The sequence below is a fragment of the Monopterus albus genome, unplaced genomic scaffold, assembly GCF_001952655.1.
Source record: "Monopterus albus unplaced genomic scaffold, M_albus_1.0 scaffold182.1, whole genome shotgun sequence".
Classification (NCBI taxonomy): Eukaryota; Metazoa; Chordata; class Actinopteri; order Synbranchiformes; family Synbranchidae; genus Monopterus; species Monopterus albus.
This window is the reverse complement of record NW_018128062.1, coordinates 615,239-621,019: the sequence shown is the minus strand read 5'-3', so window position 1 is coordinate 621,019 and position 5,781 is coordinate 615,239.

Below are 5,781 nucleotides of genomic sequence, written 5' to 3'. Positions count from 1 at the left end.
AACTTAAATGATTTTAGCATATGGCTGCAATATAACAAAGAGTGAAAAATTTAAGGGGGTCTGAATACTTTCCGTACCCACTGTATCTATATGTATGTATCTCTAACAGACAGCTGAGGGGTTTTACATTCCTGTGCCAGTGGGCAGCCACAGTCTTATAATCTATCCATGGTTTCCATACAGGGATATAAAGTAAGTACATTTGTTCAACTAATATAGCGTACTCTAAGTACAGTTTGAGGTGCTTGTACTTTACATGAGTAATTACATTTTATGCAGCTAAATACTTCTACTGTATTATATCCTAGATGGAGCTATTTTACCTTTTAGTCAACTATCTGACAGCTGTAGTTACTGTGGTTATTTTGTATATTTTCCATCTACAGTGAAAAAACTCCTTTTAGTCTCAGAATAAGTCCTCCAAGTTATGTATACATTTTTTCCACTTAATAGAATTATTTGAACCTGTTCTCAGTTCAACTTATATCAAGAATAAAACAAACATGACTTTTTCATAATCCTGATGCAATGTGCTGTTTTCTGATTGGCTTCAAAATATAAAATTAAATTCGAGAATAAATAAAATCTTCAGAACTACAATCAATTATTGAAGTATTACTTTTACTCATGTAAATAATCTGAATTTCTTCCATCCCTACAGCATTTACCTTTATATCACTTTAGTAATAATTCCAAACCTGAATTTACTTTTAAAAGCCACTAGATGGCAGTAGAGCTCCGTGTGGTGCAGAAATAGAATCCTCTGAGGCGCCTGTGTATCTGATTGGGCAGTGAATAAGTCTGAATCTGAGTCCTGACTCACAAATGTATATCTGCTCATTCAATAATCAGTCACTCCATTTAGTTACTTACTTTAACCCTGGAGGAGAATTTATTGGAGGCCACAAACCAGGGGGCTAACTCCCACACCTATGATGTCATCAGAAGTAAAAGCTGGAGTCTCCCCCCAAAAAAGAAACACAAATATGCATGTCATCCTTATTTTGTGACTTTATACAAATGCTTGAGGTGCATAAGGAACTCTCCTTCATTTTTAAACTGTTTATTAGTTATGAGCCAAAATATGTTTCCCCATCCCCAGAAAATCGCTCTTAGCATGAAGGGATATTAAAATTGCGCTGTCCTAAGATTTACAGCCTCACCTCTACTCAACCAGTCCATCTGGATTTACCTAAATTAAATACTGTATCACAGTTGTTCATTCGCTTAATCTCGTTTCCCATTAATAACTGACAATGACATTTAACCAGGCTGTTTGTAATCAGTCACACAACTGCTCAGATGTATTGGACAAAACATTATTCATCTTGAGCTGTCAAAAATTATGGATTTCTCCAAAGGTTAAAATCACAATCATTAGGATGCTTCTGTGGTATTGTAGCACAAAGTTACTACATATGAAGTCACTAAACTTTTGGAAGCTGTGGGTCCCAAACTCCTGCTAACGTATAAATAAATGGGTGTCTATTCTTGCACCATTTGTAGCCACTGAAATCCTAACCAAAAGCCTTTTTCTCCACAAAATACTTTGAATAAAAGCAAGTAAAAATACTTAATATTTGGCAGTTATTTTTAATTTCACGTCTTTAAAAGGAAACTGTGATGGTCTGGGAGGCTTTTGGACAGATGTAGAAAGATTACAGAGGCCAAAATGTGAGTATTACATGTTTATCAGGGGTTGAATAAAAGACAGCGCCTCTTTTTAATTGGATTTTCCCCTTAAATTGCCCTCTACAGGAGTCACTTGAAAGTGGCATGAAATCACCTGTGTCATGCTGGCCAGGGAGCTGTTGTTTCATGCAGATTTGATTTGATTGGCACATTCTCCACTCCTGATGGGAGCCAAAACCAAGAGGGTAAACAGCCTGGTGGTTCCAAGTTTATGGATGTATTCACCTTTTCTGGCTTTGGGAGAAATTTGTTTGTTTTTATATAGAGGCCTACTAATTTGACTGCTCAGACTGGATAAGAGCAAATTCATGAAATCATATTAGGATCGCACAAAGCTATTATTCCTCAACCTTGAGCAAGGTTTATACAGGTGTCATGTACAAGCTGCAAACTGTGGAAATGGTGCATGTACTGGAGAGATGGAGGTCTTTGCACCATGTGGCTCTGTATTTTGTGCTACAGTACATGCAGTGTTGTACAATACTGTATGTTTCTGTGCTTCATGCTAAGAAGAGTCTTCTCACAGCTTTTAATGATGGCATCCATATTATGGTATGTTCCCTTTCTGCAATGTCCCGTTTACACCCTGGGTGATATGAGCTCTGTTGTCAACAAGAATCATCCCTCTCACTGGCTCATTGCTTCCAGATAGTTATAGGTCTGGATACCCTCACACATGCTTTTCACCGAGATTGTAGGAGTGCTGTTAACAGCTCTGCAAAACATAGGAACAGACATGTAAGGTGTTCTGAGATGTGGTGAATCACCAAAAACAACTGAAATAAAATGCACTTTTTGTATCATTACACCCAGGCAGTGAATAGACTCCGTGGTCCTAAAGGCACCACACCATCTTCTTGAAAAAAAAAAAAAAACCCTGAATATCCATTTGAAATGTTTTCCTTTCTTTCTGTCCTTCACCAATGAAAGTCACATACACAGAAGGAATCGCTGACTTTTCTCCAGTTTACCTCAACTCCTCACACAGAGTGACACTTTCAATTGTGTCTTTCCACATACATGCTCAGTTATTGTGCGCTCTCTGTACTTAAACTCAAGGTTAGTCACACTGAATGGCTGGAATTGTGAATGATGATCGTGTCATACAGTTGAACATCTCTTGTCCACAGGATATAATACTAATCAAACACAAGAGTTATATTGAAGAATTTATTCAGTGTTATCTGTGGTAAGTTGAATCAGAGAGAATGAAAAAATACCATTCCATCCACTGCTCTATAAACAGATTTTTAACCAAGCATCAACTCTCTTAATGAAGCTGGTTACATGGATATGAAGACTCACAGCTTGGGATTTGGGTTAAAAATATTTTTTAACCCTGCAGCATGTGAAATAGATTTCCCTCTACATGGTTAGAAGAGTCTTTGAGGATCTAGAAAACACTGTCAGAACAGCTGCCTTCTAGGTTTTTCAAGCATCATTAATTATGTGTTGGAGAAACCAACAGTTGCCTCTGTGGTTTGAACGTGAGCTAATACACGAGAGGTCTCAACTGGGGCTAGTCTCTGCAAAAACAGATCATATCCTCACCAGCTGATAATCCACAGAAAGGACATGGGAATAATGAAAGAGCATTGTTCTTGTGTTGCAGTGTACGGGGTCGGGGTCAATTAAAACATTTGAACTTGTATGTGGCCAAACTGATAAATCAAATGTAAGTGAAAATAGCTTTTAGCAGAATGAGACAAGCAGCAGGAGCCTTCAAGGTGAGCACCAACAAGCCCTCCAACCTACAGGACACATGGTCGTTTGTTGCTTCCCTCTCATAGGGGCGTCTCATTAATTAGCTCTCCTGGGGGCAGCAAGAGGACCTGCAACAATTCTTCCAGGATTAACGACGACGTATGTCACACTACCAAACTTTATAGACCATTGTCGTCATGTAAACAGCCATAAACACGATGGCTAGTGGAACTCTGGAAACTGTCATAAACATAACATTACAATTATGCAACCATCACGGATTCAGTATGTTTTGCCCCACAGACTACTTGGTTATGTTTAGGAACAAAACCACATGAAAAACACAAACCACACAGTGGAAATGAACCCCACTCTTGTGAGGAAAAGTCCTGCAGTTTGTGTACCTACAATCAAGAGCATGCACTTTGTGCCTTAATATAATACATCGCGTTTCTTGCTCCTTTCCTCACATCATAATTAATATGGTCCCAATATGTCGCCAAACTATAGCACGTTCGTCGTAATAACCTGCTGGCACGAACAACATATATTGTCGTAGTTTATAAGAGGACAGTCCTGGGGGCACAGATGGGCCTTACTTTGTGCATTTCAGCAACACAAAGGAAATGAGGTAGCATCTCTTCAGCAAGCAACAGGGAAAGAATTCTGTTTCATGGGATATTTGGGCACCAGCTGTGTTGATAAAAGGCTTTCATTACTTACTATGTTTATGGCTGAATTTTTGCAAGCAATGTAACCACAGCAGAATGGAAAGCTAGAGAAAGAATGCAAGAGTATCAGGGGGCTTGTATGTGTTTTGGTGACATGTGTGCTACAGCAGACTCCTTTGAATTGTTAATAGAGCACAAACTATGATAACAGTAACAAACAGCTTACTATGATGCATGCATGTGTGTGTGGAGTAGTTTCTGAAGCTTATTTCAGAAGCATGAAGCACACCTCCGAGTGCATGTGTACAAACATGTATGTGTGTTTGTATTCATCAACACCTAGTTTTTAAGCAGGAAAAAAACAACAACCTCATCCTCTGTGTATCCTAATCACCGCCTCTGACTCTCTAAGGTGTTTATCTGCCCTTAGCTTATCACAGAAATTCATTTTCCCATGTTTGCATTTTGAGTCCAGACATCTAAACAACCAGTTAACTGAGGGCCTCGGTGTTTGTATGGATATATTAAAGCAGCTCATTACAACAGAATCAACAGAGCAAAAGGGCATGAATAAAATCATATTCTCTCCAAGCACAGAAAGCCGTGTACTGCAAGTGAGAAAAATGTATTCGTGGCACTCATTACTGTGCAGCTTGAATCTGAACATTATTTATGTGCTTGAAAAAATTTCCAGGTTCAAACATCTTGACTCAAAAGACCTCTGAGGTAAAACCCATATCCTTTTCATCTGCACCCTTGAGTTCTCGAGAAATTCAATATGTCAGAGACAGAATTTTATTGATGTATGTAAAAGGAGTAATACTTTAAAGAGACACCAAATGTCTGCTGAAAGTATTCACAGGTTTAAATAGAGGTAGGCTGGTTAGTGCTGATGCCATAATTTTAAAAGAAATTGAAACTATATGCATGAGGTAGGTTTTCAGTGTAAATCTCTTAACCTTTGTGCTTAGATTCAACCCAACAGTTTCATTTTAGACGGCGGTGCTCTTATATGCTCGGCTACGCCCATTACTGTTACTAAAACAAAGTAATTAAGCATCAAAATCAATTTAATTGATTTGGCTATACTTAACAGCATGCCAGAGTGCCTCAGTAATTATATAAATGCAGTGTAGAGGATATAAAGGAGCCAAATAACATCACAATTTAGCCGTTTTAATCAAATGGATTAAACAACTTGTAGTTTTAACATAAAGAACACCCCTTCACATACACCCCCTTTATTGTGCACAAGCTCAAAAATAAAAGTAACCCAAAGTAAAAATGTTACTGTTGTTCAACCCTATAAGTAAGCTGCATGTGTATACTGTCATTTGTATACTGTACAGTAATTTGTATATTTACCTTTCACATGAGACAACAAGTATGAGTCGGGAAGGTAAGTTTACAAATGTCACAACCAGAAAGTAAAATAAGTGATCGTGAACCAAAGTTACAGTGGCACAAACGTTTTTGGTTTGGTTGGTTTATCCATTTATTATAATTATATGAAAGGGCATAAAAGGCCTGTAGTAACTAAATATTGAGTGGTAAACACTTTGGAGTCTGAACCACTTCTCTATCAAGGTAGATGATGGTGGTGTAAACAACATGGGTTTGTGTGAAGGAATGAAGCTGCCCAGTTGGATCAGAGATGTACTTTTACTGAGTTCTCCAGCACATAACTGTGGGACTCCCCATCATATGGTTCTCT